At 34.7% G+C, this 25,924-nt stretch overlaps 1 pseudogene; it reads right to left on the reverse strand.

Moving 5' to 3' along the window:
- Positions 1–284: 284 nt before the first annotated feature.
- On the reverse strand, positions 285–5,246 carry LOC149237671 (uncharacterized; annotated as a pseudogene).
- Between the last annotated feature and the right edge of the window lie 20,678 nt (positions 5,247–25,924).

Consider the following 25,924-nt stretch of genomic DNA (forward strand, 5'->3'; position numbering starts at 1 on the left):
TGATGGCATCTAGAATCAAATTATCAAACATAAATATCTGAAAGACGTAGATTTTTAGGTTTGGTTGTGCAGGGGGCAAATCGGCTGCAACTTCGGTTCGGCGGTGTGGCACAGTTTCATGAAGATATATCACCTATTTTTCCCTATGCTTTCATGGAGACAAGGCATGGGTCATGACATCGCTCTTGGAATGGACTATATCTGGGGACTAGAGGATATCCATGCTCTCTCGGACCCTCTCATTTTCGATCTAAATGTAGTGGGCATTTACTTATGGAATCAAGTCATCTCGACTTGGCAACATAATTGCCCCATCTGAAAGCCCTCTGCAGCACTGGGTCTGCAGGGATAGGCAACTGTGGATTGGAATTCGATTTGTCTGCAACTCCAACGGTATAGCATCCATAGAGACTCGGCTAGAGACTCATCATATGGCGCGGAAAGATGAAGGTTGATAATATAATGGTGGCGGATACATACAATCGACTATGTTGTTTAGAAACCAACCAGGCTGAGGTATGTTGGTTTTCTACATTCTAGAGCTCCCATATTCCTACCAAAAAATCTCTTTTTCTCTGGTTAGTTTGGAGGAACAACAACTTGACTTGGGAAAATCTACAAAAGAGGTGCTATTCTGGACATGGGTTTTGCGTTTTATGAAGAAAAGCAGAAGTGGACTATTTGCATCTGTTCATAAGCTACCCCAGGGTTACAAAAATTTGGAATACCTTGGATGTCTCATTTGGGTTATAGCTCCCACTATTGTCTGATATTCCAGAGTGTCTTGAATGGTGGAGTTCGTAGCATGGCACTAGGGGCTTCATTCCACCCATTGTTCTTTGGGAGATATGGAGGTGTAGGAACAATATTATTTTCAATGAGTATCGTGAAAGCTGAGCAGTGGTGATGGAAAAAATTCAAAGCACAATCTCGGCTAAAATACATGCTGGTACATCCAATAAACTGCGCAAAAACCCCAAATCTGGCCACAGATCTCCTTCCCTATGAGCTTTTTTGATGGAGCATCATAGTGTAGCAGTTGTGGATGTGGATTCATTATCCGATATTTGCCAGAGTTAACAAATCTAGTACACTAGGGGGCAGGAAAGGGCTCCAACACGAAGGCTGAGGCCATGGTATTATGGGGACTCCTCTAGTTCATACATTATCCGAATATTCCTACTATCCACATTTATCCACATTTATGGGGACTCAAAGGTCATCACTGATTATGTCTGTGGGAATGCCAACATCAACAAATCCTCTCTTCAGTGTTGGCTACAACAGATTTCTACTCTCTGGAACCCTCTCCAATACTCCACCATACAGCAAGGACTTCAATGTAGAAGCGGACTGCCTCTCCAAAAAGGCATCATGGAATATCTCGATGGACTCCACATAGAGATTAAGATGGATGAGACTTGGTTGGAGACCGAGATTATGCCTTCACCAGGATAAATACACCCAGAAATACTCTTTTTTTATTGCAGATTAACTACTCTGCATTACATCTTGCTCTTCATGTTTGTGAAAAAATACAGATGTATGCCTAACATATGCTAGAATATGCTATGCTGATTTATCTAGATACAAAAAACAACCTAGAATTAGCATAGAAAATCTTTAATGTATCCTGGTCTGATTATAAGGTTGATTTTTATGCATGTTTGCAGATTAGCTTGGATATATAATTTTGATATGCTCTTATGAGATGCAGACTTTGAAACATATGTAATTTCCATACAAAATAAATATATCGCTTTTTTCATCTAAAAAAAAAGCAGCCAACTTCATGTTTATAGCACTATTTGCAACAGATCAGTTCTTGCAAAATCCCCCGAGCAGCAGTCCACAGGTCAATTTGTTATTTTTTATAATGGAATGGTGAATGTTTACAATGTGCAGGCTGAGAATGTATTATTTTGATCTGAGCAACAAATTTCGTATATTTTTTTGGCGAAATGTTTGCATCTTTAGTTCTCTTGGTGTTCTTTAATTTATTCACAGGCTTATTTCATCATTTCCGTGGCAGGCAGAAGCCATTATTAGGCTTGCCAACTCTATGAGCTCGAGCAAGAAAAGAACATGTCAGATTAATATCAACAAAATCCAACAGATATTGAAACCGCTGCTTTCCAAGCCTGCATCGAACACTGACAATGAAGATCAGCCTAAAATACTTCCCATAGGCAAGACGTGGATCCTAAAATATTTTATATTGACAAATGTGGTTTATACTATTAGACAGAATGTGAAAAATTATAAAAATATTTTCAAGGTTGAAAATTGGGTTCTTAACATTGTTTTTAATTAACATGTTTTAAATTTAATCTAAAACTTACTATAATGGATATATTGTACTCAAGAAAAAGGGGTTTGGTGCAGTGACCATTCCCATTCTACCTAGCTCGTAGAACAATGGAGTTGTGTTAGGACTTCATCTGTAATACTGGGTAATTGGGTCTCTCAGCTGACACATTTACTGTATATGATATGTGGCCTTTTTTTGGAGTTGTGTTAGGACTTGATCTATAATATTGGGTAATTTGGTCTGTATATGATATGTGGCCTTTTTTTGGAGTCGTGTTAGGACTTGATCTATAATATTGGGTAATTGGGTCTCTCAGTTGACACATTTACATTTATTGTATATGATATGTGGCCTTTTCTGGTCTATGGCAGGCAGGGGAAGATAGTATTCGTATCGTATATTTTCGGATGGGGTCTTTTTCAACTTATTTCATCGAAGCAATTTTTTATTGGTAGGCACTTTAGGCCTTGCTGCCATGGGATTTGAATGGAAATGAGTGGGCAGAGGTTGTCAGTTAAGCTTGTGGTTGCTACTTTCTAGCATTATTTTAACTATCTTTGACAAAAGTGTATCTTTATAATACATTTCAGCCATCATATACCATCAGAGGTATAGATTTTCGATGATATTCAACTTGTTATTTCATTCTAGTTGCTCTTTCTTAGGCAAACTCAGTATTGTCAGAGGGGTTTAGTTGAAGATAGACAAATTGGCAATTTGATAGCTATCACAAGTGTTTCTGCTAAGCAAGATTTGATAAATAATGCAGATATAATTTGCATTGGTTGTCCTAAGCATGTTCTGGGCATATGTTCCTTATAAATTTGTGGCTTGAACCATAATTTGCATTTCAAGGCTTTAAAAGAGAGCGTTACAGAACATGAATTGCGATATTAAAAACACATTTGAATTTTTATCCAAAAGAAAGTTCATGACATCTCATATGAAGTTAGTAGTGAAAAATGTCATTTTAATAGAGTTTTGGCAAGTTAAAGTATTTGTGCATCCCTATATTTACGAAAATTTCACCAAGAGTTTGATTTCATTTAGGAGTTTGATGGCATTCACTTGTATTTTTGGAAACCCCTAGTTGACAGAACCACGTAGTAGGAAAAGGATATTTAATGTTTACTCACACGATGGTAAATCGAATTATACAACAAATAAAATCATATTTATAGTCAGTGGAATATTTTGTGACAGTTGGCAACCTTGTGTGCTCTATTTAAAAGTGACAATTCATTCTTAAATATGTAACATATGCAAAAACAAAATCTCTAAATACAAAAAAAAACCTCAAATAATGTACAAAAAAATGTTCACATAAACAACAACTGCTACATGAATAATGGATAACCTCTATATGACATTAACTATAACTCATTATCATCCACCCTTGCTTTCAATAATGTCCATTCACATGTTTCTATTCTTCCACACACTACTATTACTTATCCATATTCAAAACACACATAACTAATAGTTTCAAGTGTAACTCAATATCATCCACCCTTGCTTTCAACAATGTCCATTCACATGTCACTATTCTTCTACACACTATTATTTACAAAATATCTATATTCATCATACACATAACTAACAATTCCAATTGCAGCTCATTATCATCCACCCTTGCTTTCAACAATGCCCATTCACATGTCCCTATTCTTCCACACTCTATGCCTTACGGCGTTTCCTTTGCAACATCAGATGCAAATGCTAGTTATTAAATAAATGTAAAAACATAAATATTACATTTTCTAGATGAGTAAAAAGGTCTTCTTGTTTTTTGTGCAAATAAAAGACAAAAAAAAAATACAGATGATCCAGAAAAAAAAAAGTAATACATTGACCTCTCAACTTCTAGTTTTCTTTCCTTTCTTTCTCTCTACCTTCTGCCAGTTTCCTTGGGTGTCCACTAGTGGATATTCTTTATGTGAATCTGAACTTTGCGAAACATTAACTTTGTTTGTTGTCTCATGCTCTTCGTTGCCTTGGGTGTCAACTGGTGGAGATTCTTTATGTGAATCTGAACTTTGTGAAACATCAACTTTGTTTGATGTGGTCTCATGCTCTTTGTGTACCAGAATTTCTTGTTGTTCTACTTCATGTATCCCTGTTGTCAAAATTAATAAATATTTATTGTTATTATTTCTGTAAAAAGATAATAACTTCTAATATAACCTTTATGTATCTCTTCCAGAATTTGCAAAAATTAGATAATGAAAGATGGTTTCGGATTATCGCAACTCAAATTTTTTCAATATTTGGAAAATTCTGAATTAAACTGAAGAAGGAAAAAATAATATAATAATGACTAAACCTATCTTGAGAATTACAATAAATTACGATAAACAAATTTATAAAAGAAACCTGCCTCCAAGCCTGTTAAAAATATTTATAGATAAAATATTTCAGACAGAAGCAGAAACACAAGTTGGTCATTGATTTTCATAATTAAAAAATTGGTCCGAGTTCACTTACCGAGAACCCAAGGAGCTTGACACTTGATCGCTTCCATGTCTTTGGGAGTAAGGTCATTTTCCATGTTCAGCATCTCTCGGGCTTTTCCGGGTGTTTTCAACCCAACAATTTCACCCGCAATAGTTCGACTGACCAGGTCAAGAAGAGTCACTATATCCAGACGCATGGCAGCCAATCCAAGTTGGATCAAAGTGGGCAGATCCAAATTCACAAACTCCACATACCATGGGTCAACATGGTATTTGCAATATTTGATAATCTTTTCCAAAATGTCGCTGGACAAAAACAGCAGGGGAATGGGATTTTTAGTAATGCCAAAGTCCTCTGCCATATTCTTTATTATCCCCGACTGCCACGCTGCTGCTTTTGGCACGTCGAATATTTTGCCATCGGAGCTCTTCAGCCTAACAATCTGATTATTGCGAAAGACCCGCTTCCTCTGTGTTTCCATTACCACGCAATTGCAGACGATGATGTTGATGTTGAAGTTGATTCGAGAGGGAACGTCCAAGCGTACTATTTCTTCGATTACCAACGAAGGATTTCTTTCTATTATGCTTTCGATTTCGCATTAATTGAATGTAACGTCTACTTATATATACACCGGCATGTTAGTTTTGGTAAAACAAGTATTTTATTAAAGATCAAACAAAAGGCCGACGGTCGTGAATTTTGACAAGTTTTTCTATGGTTAAAATATTTCTAATTTAATTATATGTGGTTAACATATCTGGGAAAAGTTAGGTGTTAAACGTGTTTCCCATTCCTTTTTTAATAAAACTAAATCTTATTTTTGTTAAATATATTTTCCAATACTCTTAATATCTATAAATTTAAATATCTTTTCTAATATTTTTAATATCTATACATCTTTTTTACGTTTAAGTCTTTTTAATAATTTCAAGTTTCAATATTTCGTATTATGGTTTACAATTTTAAAACAGTGAATGAATGCCATCAACATCTTTTCGTTTCCTTTCAATCCAGCTTGATCTAGTCTCTTATCAACATTTTTCTTTTTTTTGCCTTTCAATTCAGCTTGATCTAGTTTCTTATCAATGTGCATTAAATTTCTTGATCTCTATCTTTGGACTATTTACTATTTCCTCTTACTAGTAGAATTGATTCCACACATCTCCCATTGTAACATGGCTTACGAAAAGACCAAGAAAATCCCCCTAGCCACAAAATCTTTTCCTTGAAGCCAAAATTGTTATGATACAAAATGTAGATTTTAAACTTGTACATTTAATTGTGACAAATACATTCTTCATAAAGTAAAAAAAATGCAGTGGATAACACATGCATAAACACAATGATTTTACCCTACCAATCTCAAATGTGAAAACCAAAATAATTTTCATTATATTCTTTTTTTCAAGTATTATATATATATATATAATTTTTTAAAGTATTATATTATCTATATATGTATGTATGTATATATGCATACATACATATCCCCCAACTTCCATAAATCAACAATCCATTTACTCTGCATTAGAATAAACTAATTGTTTATTAACTAAAAATACAAAACCATGGGCTAAACAACCATGTATCCCAAAACTGCTAAAGGTGGAAAGAGTGTTCCCCAAAAATAGACACAAAATCCACCCACCAAAAAATAAAACTAAAATTAGATATAATTTGGGGCACTGCCTCCCAACCCCTAAACAAGGGGTTTCTACCCTCTTGCAAAGCCCCCAAGCCCCCAAGTAGGGAGAGATTTATCCCTCCTACAATCACCCCTAATAAAGGGGTTTCTACCCTCCTCCCAATTCCCCAAGTAGGGGGAGATTTCTCCCTCCTACAATCCCCCCTAAACAAGGGGAGGTAAAACAGGTGGAGATGGTCATTAAAAGAATACAAAACATACCAACAAAGTAAGTGATGTATATTGTTATATATATATATATATATAGAGAGAGAGAGAGAGAGAGAGAGAAACTTTAATAATTATAATTTTGAAATTGAATATGGTGCTGTAAAGACTAAAACGTTTAATGTATTATAGGTGTTTTCCATGATGCTTGATTATTTGAAGCCTCATTTTAGTCTACCAGGATGTTCCTCTCCTCCCTCTCCTCACTTAACATTACTCATACACCCTAGGATTTATTCTCGGTTCGCAATTAACTTAATCTTCGTTACAGTGGTCCATATCCTACTTGGAGCTCACCAATTCACTATATATGTGATACGTTTTGGTTAGATGAATCATCAATCATGCTTGATCCTAACATCTAATTGTTAGGATTAAAGATTTTTTTCCCTTTTACTGGTCAACCTTCTTTAATTTTTGAGAGCTATAAATAGCCTTTATATTCAAAATGGATGATTAATGCTTGATGAAGTGGAACCATGTAATGGATTTTATGAATTGTTCAAAGTTCTTAAGCTCAAGAAATATTAGTTACAACTTAAGGCTATTCATTTCATTGATGAATTTTATGCCTTCACGCCCATTTCAAATGCAAATAAGATAGACATGGTTCATGTCTTCCATTCTATCTATAAATAGCTATATAGATAGATAGACTAATAAATATTAAACATTTTCATTTTACATCTTCTGTTGTGATAAAGAAATAATAGTAAAACCTACTCTAATAAAAATTGAATTTGATTTTATTAATAAAAGAGCTAATTTTTGAGTAGTTACAACCATAATTCCATACCTATTCAAGAAAGTTGATTTTCAATAACAAACTCTCTATATAAACAATAAACATTGGACTTCATACATACAAATAGAAATAATATCAAAAACTAATGTGGAAACCTCTAATTCTTATCAAAATAAATAATGATAATGAGTGATAAGGAGTCAAAGTTCATAGAGAATTGAAGTTTATTAAAAATAGCATACATCAGCATTATTATATTGAGAGGAAGAAAAAAATATATGTATGTGATTATTATATTGAGATATTGAAGAGCACAGACTGAAAAAATTTGATATCCAAGAAGTGGTTGTATTATAGTCAATGATAATAAAGAAAGTCATGGAGGACATCAACACTGCAAAATTGCATTCTTCTATCAACTATGGTCGCTTGCATTTTATGAAATATTATAAAAAAATTCATGTACCATGTGGATAATCCCCGTGCCGCATGAAAACCATAAATGACTTTAGCCAATGAGATAGTGACTTTCTCTCTGTAGATCATTTGAATCCATATATGTTATATTCTTGGAAATGAACCCTATATTGTTTATAAATGTGACCCATCATGCAACCATATTGTTTAATAAATTGTATCATGAGGATCCAAGGAGTGACTATTGTTGTACTATGGCATTGTACTGTGCCATTCATGGATGATATATGTAAAACTAATGTTTCTAGGTAGGAGCCTAAAACTCTTTATGCTTAGTCATGTCATGTACTTCTAGTCCCCATCTCTAGATATGTATCTCTTTGATAGTTGGAACTAACTATACCACAATGGTAATAACTCACCATCATGTTGGTCATTTATGACCTATATAGGGATGAAATTATCATGATATTGATATCCTAGGGCACACGATAGAAGGAATCCCATATTCATTAGATTCCCTTTTATGTATGCAAAAGCATCAATCATGTTGTAAAGGATTTCATACCTATTTTAGAGGAGGCTTGCTTATGGTTTAGTATCGACCCCGCCCATTATATATTATCACACTTTTGGTATGGACTAATAGAGATAAATTTTCTATTACTCCTACATATTCACTTTTTTTAACATATTCCCATACGTTCCGAGGTACTTCACCTTTCCCAGGGTACATTATCACATCTGTTAAGGCATAGATGTGCTAGTTATGCATCGATAGAGATCCTCTATACATTCCATGTTGATTACCCCTAATCGCTCCTCCATGTAATCACTTTTGTAGAATGTTTCCACTTAATTGGAGGATTGATCCACATGTCTAGAGATTATGATAGCCATGGGGTGATTTCATTATATGACTTGATATGGTCTGGGAGCTTTCCACTTTTTGTAGAGGATATTTTCTTAATATTAGAATATTATCAAATATTGGAGGTACCCTTATAGCACTCTTTACCACATTTAGAGTAGCCATATACTTCTCAGCGAATATTTTATCATTATTATAAGGTCTTTCCACCTTATGTGGCGAAATTTTGTAACTTCGTAATGTGTAAATCCATAACACAATATTTAGTGTTCCACGTATTCGTGAGAACTATTAGCAACTACATTACCAAATCACCCCTTTGTTCTGTGACTTGCTGATATCTCATGAGGTTTTATGTATATGTGGCATCATTTACTTGTTTTTTACTTAGTCTATTTGCTTCTGTGGATGGAAAATCCTTCTTTCTAATCCTATGCTAGTTTTAGGGAGAAATAAATAATAATGAATGAGAAGTAGTTAGAAGCCTCTTCTATAAACATGGTTATCATCAATTGACAAATTGTTGTGAGTTGTTTGACCATTTAAGAATATAACTAATAGAAGATATACTATGTGAAGGATTTTGTCTAAAATTTTTGAGATCTTCCTTGCTTTGTTCTTTTCTTGCGATGTAATGTCCCCAGCCACTAGCCGATCATCACCACATACCAAAAATCCAAATCTCCTTGAATAATTTTACCAGTGTCTTTCTGAAATCATATGAGCTACAATTTCACTAATTAAACCTTAGGATTGGGTTCATTGATTGTTAATAACATGTAACTATAAGACATGGATTTACGTTTTGTCCAAAAAGTAGCTCAAAATCATTTGTAGTAGACAAAATTAAACAAAAACCTCATTCAATTATCATCTATGACATAATTAAAGGTGAATTAATCACATTAACATGAGATCCTAGTTTATATAAATTGACATATAATTGTAAATACAACACATAGATGGATCATACCACATAGTACCAAATAACGATATGCATACCATAGAATTCCAAATGGCACATATTTTGTAAACATGGGCCACTCAATTCAATTCATAATCCAACATACCCAACACATAACCCTGAAATTAGGGTTTCATTCATTAACCCATCATTAAACACAACATCAAGTAAAGACATTTATCTACGTAAGAACACAAAATGGCTACAGGATCTCCACATTCTTCGCATTCTTATACCATGTGGCTCATAATCGCAGCCATAGGTCACCCCCGAGCTAGGAAAATGACTCCAAAGGAACTAGTCAACAATAAAAACATAAAACTTAGGTCGCAAAACCAACCTTAACAACCTTAGTCTCCAAACACATGTTCATGTCTCCTTGACTGGCACCCATGGAGTGTAGTCTAAAACCTTCAGTTATGCCTACCTTCCAGTGAAACTTATGGGCTGTTAGAATAGTATATGCCTCCAACTCTAGGATCACCATTGCTACCTAGTGTCCAATTGTCAAACAACCAAATAGAAATTCCCAGAACTATTTGTAGAGCCCCAACTAGGACTCACGAGCTATCTCCAATTGAGTTCCCCATGAGAACTCCGTGGAACCAAGCTATAAGTAGTGCCGGAAAACCCTCAGAGCCACTAAGATTCTAGAGTTTACTTAGAGATCACATCAAACCTAATTCTATCTTGAGCACGATTAACCTAATATCTGCATCTCGTTCAATTCCAAAGTCCACCTTGTGGATCATTAACCATCAGTTATAGAATTGTTTTCTTAAATATAATATTGAATAATCAACCCCTTTATGACTCCATCCATCAATAATAAAATAAAGCCAGTCACATTTTAAATTCGTGGGCTCAACTGGGCATATGGCACTCATACCCATGTGGCACTCACTAAATCCATATGGGCCTATTGAAAGTGATGGATTCCCCCAACATTGTAAGGGGATCTCCCTGATGCGAAGTCCCAATTTGACCTCACACCGTTTTGTGTAGGAGTCCCATACGATCATGTCGTCCTTCGTTGAAACATTTTTTCCAGGATATGCCTTGGTTACAATCTCACATGAGAAAACGCAATGCCTATGTGAATCAACAAGAATGTGAGATTTGTGAGACACCCAATGTAAGGTGTACCAGGGGGACTTACATTGTTGGTGAGGGAAATGAGCCACCGATCAGAAAAGAAATAGTACTATCCTAAAGGGGGACCCAGGAATAAATATAAGGACTTGTTGAGTACCTATCGACTAGTCCACATAGTAGGCAATAATTGTTAAATCATAACAACATTAATTCAACAATAGCTATAGCTCAGAAACAAGCTAGTTCATTAACGTAATATGTAGTTAAAGCAACATATACCATAAACATAACCAAAATGGTCCAATGATATCTATGATACATGTATGAAGGAATGCCATCTTATTGAGCTTCTGATTGTGAGTATAAGATCCCAAGTACATTGTTACATGAATGAAACATTGTATCAAGTAGTGAAACATGAAGCCACAACTTGCTTCTCAATAGAGTAATTTATCTCCAATGTAGCACAAGAGAAGCCAAGGCTAAGCCTCCAAAATCGAGATGAAAATCCATTTTCTTGAGTTATGAGGAGATATTTATAACAAATACAATGACCTTTGAGCTTCCCTATGACTGTTTGACTTCTATGACTATTGATATTGTAACATGACTCATTACATTCTAATATGTGGCTTTTCATATTCAACTTGTTTCCCTTGGACTTCATTAGGAAACATTTATTACATAAGACAATTTACAAATGAGACAATGGCCTAATAAGACAAAAATGCTAAAAGGACAAAGACTCATTCAAATGGACAAATAATTTTCTTCTTCATGTAGTTTATTTGTGATATAGATGTGCCATGCTATGAAATCCTTTGCGATGGCTACACTCCGATCTGGAAATACCCATTTATAATGCATCTTCACCTTCAATGCCTATGATAGTATGTTCTTGGAGCTTTATTGTACATTATTCTAGAGCCATGAAAGCTTCATGTGTGCTTTAACTAGCAAAAAGGCATACTGCTAAATAATGTCCTTCATGACCTCAAAACCTTCCCGTTTAGTTGCTTGTTTGATTTGTTCAATGTAATCCCTTATCTCCTTGAATATGACCTCCTTGCCTCTAATTTATTCAAGGGTTCTGATGGCGGGCATCCTATGCTTCTATGTTAGAGCCTGAAACCCATTCTGTAACTAGTTGTATGCAACCATAGTATTAACCGACTGTGCTCCAAGATGAGAGTAATTTCGTAGGTGGCGTATTAACTAAAATTTGTCTATCGCAGCGAAGACCTTGTCTTTCCTTTCCAAATTCTCTCGAGAATGAAAATATTTGGCATCCCACTCCTACATATGGTCAACTTCTTTATTTGCTATCTTTAGGATTTTCACCACTTCTCAAGCATTCTTTTTAATTCCAATGAGAGTTGCCATGACTTGTTGTATAAGTATCATCTCGTTGTATAGTCGCACCATAATATCCTCCATTGGTCTGATTCTTCTTGCATGCAGGACTACCATTCTGCGGTATTGATGCTATGTGATGACAACCCCTAGTTCTATGCCTCAATATGTTCTACATGTTGCTTCACAGCAACAAGCTCTCTTCTCAACCTAGAATTCTAATTCAATAATTACTATGAGTTATCATGTGCTGTTGTAGTGAATGCAACAATTTCCACGATGATTTCCCTTGGATTTATTCTAGTGTTAGAAGTTATCACCTTCTATGTAGCGAATGAGAGTGGGATATGAGGATCATTGGGAGTGTATATATTTCTTTTCTACATGATCCACTTCTTTAGCTAATGAAATGTTACACTACAAACGTTTGTGAATCTATCTGTTGGTGGGGGTGTGGTCCCCATCTCTCCGAATGGAAGATGATGTCTTGTGACTGGTTGTTATTTTAGGGTATCTTTCTCATCATCCATGGGTTGGATGGTACCTTGTTCCTCAAATTGTTCCTCTTCTGACTCCTAATTCAATTGTTCTTATTCAATCCTCTGTGTTGCTTCCTCCTCCTACCACTGCATATGTTGCTCTTCTTCTATATTTCTCCTCTCTTCCTTTTATGATTGTTTTTTTTTCAAGCAACTCATCTTGCTTCCTTCTCTCTTCTTCTTCTTCTTCTTCTTCCTCTTCTTCTTTCCTCTCTGACTATGTTTGAGTAGCTCCTGTGTTTAAAGGATTGAACTTCCATTTCCTACTCCCCTAGCCTGATGAATACCTGATCCTTTTCCTGGGAGCTATCTTATTTTCTTGAGGTGTTATTTCCTCCTCCTCTTGCTCCTACAATTCCTGAGTGGGAAGATCATGGATGAGATGGTATTCTTAACTAGATGTGACATTATCATGGGATTTTATGTGTTTTTTATCTTTGAATCTTTGACTTCAGTAATCTATGAAAAACCCATATTATGACTGATCCTCTGACAATGTTGCCTAATAATTCATCTGGTATAATATCCATGGAATTCATTGGTAGCGAAGTGCAGGAAATCCAACTCTATTATCTTTTCTACCATAGCCATGTGACTCGTTAATTCACACAATTTGATCATCATTAGGAAGATAGGTCAATGGCTTTCTTCCTCCTATGAAAAATTCCCGATAACCCCTTGTTGAGTTGATATTCCATTTCCTACATGACCACCTTCTTTGTCACATATTGCAGTATAAGATGAAGGTATTTATGACACCTGAAGCATCTAATGTATTTTCCCTCAAGAGTTGCAAATTATTCCACAATATATTGAACTGGATCCTTCAATTGGTCAGTCATGCATGGTAGATTCGTCTCGAATATCATGCGAAATATGGTTGCAAAGAAGTGTTTGGCCAATCTGTCATATGCATCTCTGAAGCATCATTTTGATAACATCTTACAGTGGAAATAAATTGGGAACTTTTCTTTAGGAGTCTGATTCCAATATAATTTTGGGAAAGCATGACGTGCAGAAATTCCATCCATGAGAAATGTAGACATGTAAAATTTTGTGGCTTGGTTCACTTGTAAAGATGCTTTAGCTTACCCCACTTGACGTTGCAACTCATATGATCGTATATCCACCCAGTTGAAATATTTGGCATGTGTCAGCACTATATTGAGCATATATATCCAATTCTCTTAGAAAACCTCAATATTCTTGTGCCCAAACATCTGACACTACATAACTATAAAATATTGATATATGTCTATGATAATCTTCGTCGAATAGATTGCAAATGGGCAATTGTGAAACTTGGCAAGCTATTGACACCATTTTTTTATAACATTAGTCGCGTCAAGGGTATCCCATCCTCCGCAAAAGTTTTCATTTGGATATTTATTAGGCCTAAGCATCGTATAGTATGTGTGATTATCCTCACCATAATAGGTGGCAAGTTGATTGTTGTTCTCACTGTGAAGCACAACGTGAGAGTCAACCATGTGTGTGATGATCCATTCAATAATTTCTGGACATGGCATGACCATAGATATACATGTGATCCTATGCATCTTGGACTTCTTAATGTTCATCTATGTATACACATATTCTAACTCATCAAGAAGCTTCTCTTGCGTGAATGTGTTATAAATATATCTCCATGTGACCTTTGTAGTCTTGTCGATAAAACACTCAATATATGTCTCTATGGGAACATTATTCCTTGTAACTTCTAGTTAATTAGTTGCTGCTTATGAAAGTTCTTTAAAGGCTACTTTATGAGGCAATGTGTCTCCAACGGATGATGACATGGTGGTAATACTTGTAGAATGAGCACTAGGTTCCTAGAAACACACATAACAACAATATTAGCAGAGAATAACTAATTATGAAATAATACATGTAAATCACATTTAAAGAGCCATCACAAATGATACATGTGTGTGCAAGAAAAAATACTCATGAGAGTAGAATGAGCCCAATACAGATGATAGCAATGGAGATTTACAAATAATATTTACAGATCGATATAATAGTAGAGAGAAACCTAAATCTACCACATCACTGAATCCAACTGAAGCCAAACATCAAAGCCACAGTCAAAACCCTGGACACTCTCAGTAAAAATGAAAACCTAGATGCTCCCTTAAGCTTTTCTGCCAACGTCGAGGGCTCTCTATATGCTATCTTTCCCACTCTATGCCAAAATCCAAGAACTAAAATTCCCATTTCTGTACGAGCTTTCAAGAATCAGAAAATCCTAGATCAAAGCGAGCTTCACCTATGTGATTTCAAATGCTTACACGAACTCCTTCCAATAAACCTATGAAAACCAAGACAAATGAGAATAATATAAGATGGCTTGATAAGTGTGTTGAAATTAGCTTGAGGTCGCTTCTATTTATAGGCTCTCCTAAGGGTCCGCTTGGGGTTGACGCCAACCTAAACAATTTCACATGTGCCAGTGATGAACATTTGATACTCATTAGTCATACCATTCATGCTAATCGTGACTAGATTTGTATCTGACATAGCTTCACTAATATCACTCAACTTTTTCTTGAGCTCCTTGATCCATGAAATGAATGCTACAACTATCTCATTCTCCTCCATCTTGATGAAGAGAATACTTCTCTTCAATAACAACAGTCGATTGGTGTTCTTGACCTCATAGAGATCCTTGAGCATCTTCCAGATCTCTGGTGTAGTCTTGCAATAAAAAATATGGGGGATAATGCAATATTTGACTGACAATTTCAAGAGCATTCTCGCCTTAGTCTCCAGCTTGTCCCAGTCTTGGATTGTTGTTGTTGTTCCTCCTGCAATGAGGTTTGGCTTCACCTCATCATTGTTCACAATCGTCCATGCATTGTGTCCCTCAAGAGGGGTTTGTAGCCTGAATTTCCAACCAAAGTAATTGGATCCATCTAGCTTGTTGTTTTCATTGAGGTAAGCTTATGCTACTTGATTATTCATCTCGAATGAATAAAAAATTCAACCTTAATAATTAAAAAAAAAACAACCCCGATCTTCTTAAAAGATAAACCGCTAAATGCCAGATCCACAAAAAAAACAAGGCGAGATCTCCTTTTTTCCATCGCTCCCCCAAAATGGTACGGAGCCCCTCCTTTTCTTTTTAATTAAAGAATAAACCCATTTCAATTCTTTAATAAAAAAACTTAAATAAACAAGCCCCTTGTTTATAAACAAAAGCCCTCTTGTTCTTTAATGGGAAAACTTGAATTCTTTAATTAAAGAATTAATTAATTTATTTTTTTTAAAATGCCCCTCCTTTTAGAACTGAATTCAATATGCCCCTCCTTTTAGAGCTAAATTTTAATTACTCCATGCATGTCGACTCCCTCTTCGAATTAAAATATTGATTACATGTACACACAGATCTCAACTCCATCGCAATAGCCGAATGGTGCTTGTCCTAACCAATCCAGCAGAGGTCAGGTCGGGTCATGGTTTTGTTGGCCTAGTCCCACATTAGTCAAATACACACTATCCTTTCAAAACAACATGACCTTCGGATGACATTAGCAGCATCAATCCCTGAGAAGATCCTTCTGTGGCCTCCGGGCATGTCGCCTACGATCCAACAACAAATCCAATCAGGAGATTTTTGCCTCTTGCATAGTGTGTGGATCGCCCTCATGCTAGATCATGACCTCCACACTCACCGTGCCTCAATCACATGATCTCCTTCCTCCTCAACAGACCAAAATGACCTCAGCCTCAATGGATCACGCATGCCTTGCCTTTGTTGAGCTTGTCTTGTTAGAAATTGCAAAGGTCACTAACTCTTGATTTAAGTCCCAAGAAGACTCGTGCTATCAAGCGACGCCTTACTAAGCATCAGGTGTCATTGAAGACTACCAACACACTGCCTCCTCCACACAGATATTTACTCAAACAGCAGCCCAGAACAATACACACAAGACGCAAAAAAACGCATCCTTTTTTGACCTCAGAAGGTCGGAGCAATTTTCCTCCAAGCCCTCGCACCAATCTGGAAATAAAAAATAAGGTAAGTTTAATAGTGAATTGACATGATTTTCTCCTCAAAATCTGTACTGATTCCACCTAAGTCGTGCCAGTCTCTCTCCACTCAGGTACAGGCTTCCTTAGCCCTAAAACTCTGATACCATGTCAAAAAGAGATGCTTGAATTAATACATAAAAAACTCACTGGTCAGCTCTACGAAGGAGAGCCTAAACCAGGAGAGTCTGGCTTTGTAGAACACTCTACATTCTCAATATACATCAAACATTATATAGCACACATAGTTATATGGAGGTTAGAGCCATACCCTAAGAAATATAAACTAATTCCTATCCTAGGGTCTTGTGAACCAACTAAAATTATTATAGAATTCTCCATTATCTTCAACAATTTCTACCCTCCTCCAAATCCCCCAAGTAGGGGGATATTTCTCCCTCCTACAATCCCCCCTAAACAAGCGGACGTTCCACCCACTCAATGATCCTTTAGTTGTCCGGTACAATGTAAAACATGTGGACATGGTCATTAAAAGAATACAAAACATACCAACAAAGTAAGTTATGTATATATATATATATATATATATATATATATATATATATATATATATATATATATATATATATATATATATATATATATAGATATATATACATACATATAGATATTAATATTAGGGTTAATAATATTTTTTACATGGTATTAATAATAATTTGGCCCATGGTATTTAAGTGTTAGTAAGTATAAGGAGGTTTATGGAGTAAATATAAAAAGAGTTTTTTTTTATTTACCATACCTCTCATTTATTTATATTGGTATTTATTTATCATATCTCTTTTATTTAACATGGTATTTGGCCATAAGCTTGGTATTTGGCCATAATTAGATGTTGATTTCTAATCCTATTTGATATATTTTCATTTATTTATCATACCTTTTTATACCTATTTTATATTTATTTATTTACCATACCTCTTTTACAAATATGGTATTTGGCCCATGGTATTAATAATTATTCGTCGAATGGTTTTTGGGTCATAGGCTTCAGCTAAATAAAACATATTTTTTTGAGTTTTTGTAAATATAAAGAGGTTGATGGAATAAATATAAAATGAGGGTTTTTATTTATTTACCGTACCTCTAGTTTATTTATATTTTTATTTATTTATCATAGCTCTGGAGTAAATATAAGAGAAGTTTTTATTTATTTACCATACCTCTAGTTTATTTATATCTTTATTTATTTACCATATATTGTTTTGAGTGTTCGTAAACCTCTTTATATTTTAAATTTATATTCTGTTTATACATACTAATAATTAGATAAAAAATAGGACCGACATTAGATTGAAAAAATTTAATGTTAAACATTACTTTCACATTTACGTTTACATTTACATTTATGCTTATGATCCATCACATACCATACCATACCCTATGATCCAACATTCGACATTTCAAAGCACTTTGCAATATATAACATTTCAAACACACATAACATATAAAGAACATATATACTTTTATCAACAACATATAAGGACCATACCTACATGAAGGTTCTCATACACACCATTGAAATATAATTCCATACTATATACAAAGTTCCACACAATTTGATCATTCCATGCACAATCATTCAATGCAGGTGGAGCAGTGAACAAATTCTAGAACGAAAGTACTTGAACACACATTGCACAAAGATTTGATTTAAGCATTTAATTGATACAACACCGAGAATTAATTAACATAGTTTAAAGTCTTCAACGACGAAATCTATGCTCAGCATTCCCACATATAAAACATTCACTCCAAGTTTTGAACAAACTTCAACAAAGGGTTTCAATGTAGATATTCATCACTAGACTTCAACACACGACATAGAATTCATTGGAGAAATGACAAAGAAATGAATGCAAACAAATTTTATATGAAGGGAGGGAGAAATTAGGAGAACAACAAACCATCTTTGTAACTCGGAGAACAAACAAACCATATATGATTAAATTTACGGCTTTCTATTGTAGAAAGCGTAATACAGTAGATAACATACTAACCACATAAATATAAATTACTAAACCAATATTCATTTTAATATTTTTGATATATAATTTTCATTTTAGTATGTTAATTATTAAATAAATGTAAAAAGATAAATGTTACATTTTCTAGATGAGTAAAAAGGTCTTCTTGTTTTTTGTACAAATAAAAAAAAAAAAAAAAAAAAAAATATAGATGATAAAAAAAAAAAATATATATATATATATATATATATATATATATATATATAGATAAAGATAAAGAGAGAGAGAGGGGGGGGCTTTAATAACTATAGTTTTAAAATTGAATATGGTGTTGTAAAGACTAAAATGTTTCATGAATTATATGTTGGCATTATGACACAGATTTGGAGCTATGACATAGGTGTTGTCCTTGATGGCAACTCTCACAGATGATAGATCATAGTTCAGGCTCGCAGGATGAAGAAAAGAAGGCATACACACGTTCCCATTGACCAGGCTGTGTGTACACGCAGGTTCGGAGACTAAAAGGTGTGTATGCGTACACATGCACTTTCACAGAAGGAAAGGCGTGTACATGCTGGAAAACATGGTTTTGGTCCGTGGTATTTGGTCCATGGTATTGTGACCCATGGTATTGGTCCAAGGTATCTTGTCTGAAGTATTGACCCAAGGTATTGATTCTAAGTGGTTTTGGACCATGGTATCGAGTAAGGCCTAGGACTATAAAAGGAGGAGAAGATCATTAGGCAAGGGAACTTACGAATTACATATCTAATGAAGAGCAAGATCTAGATTATAGGTTATTGGGTTATGGTGCACAACTAGATCTGAATCAAGGATGAACCTAAGCGCTTGATGAACTGAGGTTAGGCATTTCAAGAGTGTGTATATGCAATTTTGCCTTGATACAAGTGCGTATGCATGTAGGTTCATCACATTGAAGAAGTGTACACCTCATAAAATATGCTTTAGCTACTTTTGATTGTTGTTGCAGTGTTTTGGGTTCCTGCTTGGGTTCTGGTTACTGTTACTGTATTCTGGTTACAACATTCAGAGAAGTGATTGTTTGATTCAGTTTTTGGTTGGTGTAAAGGAGATTGGTTGATGGAGATATATTTGACATTTGATTGATATTATTGATGGATCTAGTCTGAAAATTTAGGAAACGTGGTCCCTCGAAGAAAAGAGAAGGTTGTACCCTTCTGTAGGTCAGCACCTATGTACTAGTACATCAGCTAGTACAAGAGCTAGGGGGTTGTAGCTCCCTTCCAGGAGAAGCTGAAGAATGAGAGAAGGTTGTAGCCTTCTACAGGTAGAAGCCTACGTACTGGTATAAGCCTGCACCAGTACAAAATATTGTAAAAAGAAGGTTCTTATTGAAAGAAAGATAGAGATGATTGCAGCAGGTGGTTTTCACCCACATTGGGTTTCCACCTTATATCTTGTGTTTATGTGTGTGACTGTCAGTTCTATTTTTACTGCTCTTGGTTACTGTTTCTATGGTTCTAATGCACAGATTAAAGATCAACTTATGAAGAATTAACTAAATTGTAAGTTTACAAGGTATACACTAGTTGCCTTATATACAGTTGCGTATACACACAAGTTTCATTAACTGAAGTAGCATATATGAATCAGAATATGGAAATGAAATATTATTGAATTGCTAATACTGATTCACCCCCCCTCTCAGTATTATTTCCAACAATTGGTATCAGAGCAGGTCCTTCAAAAGAAGCTTGATGACTTGAAGAAAGATCTATCATCATGAGTACCTACGAAAGAGAGGGATCCATTAGACCACCAATCTTTGATGGGAGCAACTTCATTTATTGGAAGGTAAGAACCATAGCCCATCTTCAATCTCTTGGAACAAATGTTTGGGAAATCGTGGAAGGAGGATACACATTTCCATCAGCAATTTCTACAGATACAGCAGGTAAAAAGCAGTATGAAACAAATTCCAAGGTTGTCAATACATTATTGGGGAGCTTGTCACAATCAAAATTGTCAAGGCTATGCATCTCAAAACTGCCAAAGAAATATGGGACAAGATCGTTCTAAGCTATGAAGGAGATGATCAGGTAAAATGTGCAAAACTGCAATCACTCAGAATTCAATATGAAACTCTCAAAATGCACAATGATGAAAGTATAGCTAATTACTTCTTATGTATAGATGAGATTGTTAATTGCATGAAAATATTGGGTGAAGAGATAAAAGAAGTTACTATAGTTGAAAAGGTTTTAAGATCCTTGTCTTCTAAGTTTGAATCAAAATTTTTTGCCATAGAGGAAAATCAAAATCTTCATAGTATTACTGTGACACAACTGCACGGAATCCTAACTGCTTTCGAAATGAGAAAAGGGGGTCCATCAAATATGAGAGAAGCTACATTCAAAGCTTTAGGAAGAGAAGAACTCAATGAATCAGGACATATTTCAGAAGGAGAAGAAGAAGAAAACTTTGTCAAGAACCTTCAATGGGGTTCTGGAAGATTCAAAGGTAAGCTACCTTTCAAATGCTTTGCTTGTGGAAGAGTCGGTCATTATGTAGCCAAATGTCCTCATAAAGATAAGCTTGATAAAGGTAAGGAATCAACAAAATGGAATAGAAAACAAAATGTAAGTAAGAAGAGCTATTATATGCATGAAGATAGCGATGGTTTATCAAATAGTGATGAAGGTGATCATGGTAATGACTATAGACTTCTGATGGCTTTCTAAGATGATGATTTCTTGGATGCTTTAGATGAATATTGTCTTTATGAAGAAATTTCTAAACTTAAACTTTGTTTAGAAGAAAAGAATATGATTATAGATACTCTGACATTCCAACTTACTGAAAGGGAAAAACACAATGAAAAATTAGAATGTGAAATTGTGGGTCTAAGAAAAGATATTGAGAAAACAAAAGTTCTCAATCTCAGATTTGCTAAAGTATCATAAAATTTAGATGAAATTGTCAAAGTATAGCGTTCTCCTCTGATAAAGACAGGTCTTGGATATACTGAAGAAGCATCTCAAACATAGAAGCCATCAACCTCCAAAAGCTATCTTGATGCAGCAAGGAGAAGTGAACAGTTTGACAATCGTCAACAAAGGCATAAAGCAAATCACCAAGTAAATCGGGTTCAATCTACATCAAGGATGAACAAAATCTATAACCAACCTCGAGTAAATCATAGTCAATTTTCTTCAAGAATGAATGTCAATGGAAACTACAATCACCAGGCCAGCAGGTTCGATAATCGCAGGAATTTCTTTAATGGCTAATGTTTTTCATGTCATAACTTTGGACACAAAGCTGCTCAATGTGTTGCTTACAAGACCATCATGACTAGAGAAGCACGAAACCAAAGGAATGTGACTGGGATCATGAAAATGACCTACAATACCTTTTTTGATCTTGAAAATGAAAAAGAATGATTTATTTATAACAACTTCGGTCATGAAGATTCTAAATGCAGGAGTAAAGTAAATTTTGACAATACATCCTATAGAAACTTCCGAAAACAGAAAGAAAACAATGTCTAAGTAAAAAGAGTTACTATACTTGTGAAGATAGAAATGGTTTATCAAATTGTGATATGAATAGCTTGTGAAGATAGAAATGGTCTAGTAATGATAGACTTCTAATGGCTTATGACATGTTTTAGAAGAAGATGACCTTCATGAAGAAATCTCTAAACTCAAAATCTATTTAGAAGAAAAGAATATGATTATAGATACCTTGGCATATCAACTTGTTGAAAGAGAAAAACACAATGAAAAACTAGAATGTGAAATTGTGGGTTTAAGAAAGGATCTTGAGAAAACAAAATCTCTCAATCTTAGATTTGCTAAAGGATTAGAAACCTTAAATGAAATTATCAAAGTGAAACATTCTCCTCTGATAAAGATAGGTCTTGGATATACTGAAGAAGCATCTCAATCACAAAAGCCGTCAACCTCCACTACAAGCTATCTTGATGCAGTAAAGAACAATGAACAATATGACAATCGTCAGCAAAGGCAGAAAGCAGATCACCAGGTAAATCAGGCTCAATTTTCTTCAAGGATGAACATAAGCCACAACCAACCTTAGGTAAATCATACTCAATTTTCGTCAAAGATGAATATCAATAGAAACTACAATCACTAGGTCAATAGATTCGATAATTGCAAGAACTTCTTTAATGGTCAATGTTTCTCATGTCATAATTTTGGACATAAAGTTGCTCAAGTTGTTGCTTACAAAACCATCATGACTAGAGAAGCATGAAATCAAAGGAATGGTCAATGTGTAACAACTTTGGCCATGAAGAATCTAAATGCAGGAGAAAATTTTGGCAAACATCTCAAAAGGAGAAAACTCCATTGAATCCCAAAATATGGAGAAGGAAAGAACCACAAATAGAAAGATGTGGTATAGCCTTGTATGCAGAAGGATAGTGGATGCCCAAAACACATGACAGGTGACAAAGAAAAACTTCGCTCATATAATGCCTTTGAAACAGAAAAGAATGTCTCATTTGGAAACGACACTCCTGCTGTCATAAAAGGTGTTAGTCAAATGTGTAATCAAGCAAATGAAGTGGTGTTTCGATAAAACGGATGTGTTGTGCATGAGCTTTATATAGGAGAAACCGTGATCAAAGGTAAAAGAACTCAAAATAACTTACACATACCCAAGGGAGGACAACAACAGTGCTATCTAAGCAAAAATGATGAAAACTAGCTATGGCATAGAAGATTGGGACATTTAAGCTTTTCTCAAATAAGAAAAGCATGCAGATTCTAGGTTGTTCGTGATCTTCCAGAAATCAGCATTCCTGAAAATACAATATGCAAACCATGTCAATTCAGTAAGCAAACCAGATCTCATTTCATTGAAAAATAAGCGTCAGCTAGTAAGCCTCTTGAACTTGTTCATACTGATTTATGTGGACCATCAAGAAAAAAGTCACCTCGTGGAGAAGAATACTTTATTTTGTTCATTGATGATTTTTCCAGAATGTGTTGGACAGATCTTCTAAAGCATAAAGATGAAGCATTTGAAAAGTTCAAAGCCTTCAAAGCTTTGGTTGAAAATGAATCAGATCGCAAAATAAAATGCCTCAAATTTGATCGAGGAGGGGAATTTACCTCAGATGAATTCTTTGACATTTGTGAACAACATGGAATAAAAATAAAGTTCTCCACCACAAGGACTCCTTAGCAAAATGGAGTGGTAGAAAGAATGAACAGAACTGTTCAACAAATGGCTCGAGCAATGCTAGATGAATTTGGAACTCCTGCAACCTTCTGGGGTGAAGCTGTGTTTGCCACCGTAACTATTCTCAACCAAGAAAATGTTCGGGTAAACAACACTCAAACTCCACATGAACTTTGGTATGGTAAGACTCCTACAGTAAAATACTTTAATTTTTTTGGAAGAAAATGTTATATCAAAATGACCGATGAAAAAATTGGTGATTCTGAGCCCAAAGCAGATGAAGGTATCCTTCTTGGTTACTCTTCCCGAAGTAAAGGATATAAATGTTATGATAAAAGACTTGGGAAAATTGTTGAAAGTATGGATGTTGTAGTTGATGAAGCATGCAAAAATTCAAAACATATAAAAACCAAAGATTATGACAATGAAGAAGACGGGGATTATTTTCCCACATCAAATCACAATGATTTTGAGGAAGAAACCAACGAATCACTAGAAGAAGAGATAATGGTAGGAGAAAAGGCTTTGTCCAGGTATGTTCAGAAAATCCATCCAAAACTCAAATTTTAGGTTAAAAGGAGGCAGGTGTACAGACAAGAAGAACTATTACAGAAACCTCAAGCTATCTAGCATTAGTATGCTCCACCGAACCTCAAAATGTAAATGAAGCATGCAAAGATGAATGTTGGGTCACGGCCATGAATGAAGAACTTGAGCAAATTGAAAAGAATAATACTTGGGAATTAGTTCCTAGACCTCATGGTAAAAATATCATAGGAACTAAATGGATATTCAAAAACAAGCTGAATGAAAATGGTGAAGCTATTAGAAACAAGGCTAGACTTGTTTATAAAGGGTATGCTCAGCAAGAAGGTATATATTTTGAAGAAACTTTTGCACCTGTTGCTAGACATGAAGCCATAAGGATGTTTCTTGCTCTTTCTATCTTTTAGAAATTCAAAGTATACCAAATGGATGTAAAATCTGCTTTCCTTAATGGAGATTTAGAAGAAGAAGTCTATATTGAACAACCAGAAGGATTCATTCTTGGAAATGATGCAAAACTTGTATGCAGACTCAGAAAGGCTCTCTATGGTATAAAACAAGCTTCAAGGGCTTTGTATTACTGCCTTGACAAATATCTACACCAACAAGGTTTTCAAAAGGGTCAGTAGATAGCAATCTATATACAAAGATTGACACTGATAAATTGCTAATAATTGTTGTTTATGTTGATGATATCATTTTTGGTAGCAATGAAGAATCCATGATACTTCTAAGTGTTTATTTTATTGATATTTATTTTATGTGTGTGAGTTTCCTTCATAATTGTTAGGATTAAGGTTTTTTTTCCTTTTACTTTTTAACCTTCTTTAATTTCCGATAGATATAAATGCCCTCTATATTCAAAATGGATGATTAAAACTTGATGAAGTGGACCCGTGTAATGGGCTTTTTGAATCATTCAAAGTTCTTAAGGTCAAGAAATATTAGTTACAACTTAAGGCTAAATAAAACATATTTTCTGAGTTTTTGTATATATAAAAAGGTTGATGGAATAATTATAAAATGAGGGCTTTTATTTATTTACCATACTTTTAGTTAATTTATATTTTTATTTATTTACCATACATTGTTTTGAGTGTTCTTAAACCTCTTTATATTCTAAATTTATATTGTGTTTATACGTACCAATAATTAGATAAAAAATGGGGCCACATTAGATTGAAAAAGTTTAATGTTAAACATTACTTTCACATTTACGTTTACATTTACATTTATGCTTATGATCCATCACATACCATACCATACCCTATGATCCAACATTCGACATTTCAAAGCACTATGAAATATATAATATTTCAAACACACATAACATATAAAGAACATATATACTTTTATCAACAACATATAAGGACCATACCTACATGAAGGTTCTCATACACACCATTGAAATATAATTCCATACTATATACAAAGTTCCACACAATTTGATCATTCCATGCACAATCATTCAATGCAGGTGGAGCAGTGAACAAATTCTAGA

The sequence above is a fragment of the Pinus tabuliformis genome, chromosome 8 (assembly GCF_031772625.1).
Source record: "Pinus tabuliformis cultivar Carrire ecotype Pingquan chromosome 8, CPIR1, whole genome shotgun sequence".
Lineage (NCBI taxonomy): Eukaryota > Viridiplantae > Streptophyta > Pinopsida > Pinales > Pinaceae > Pinus > Pinus tabuliformis.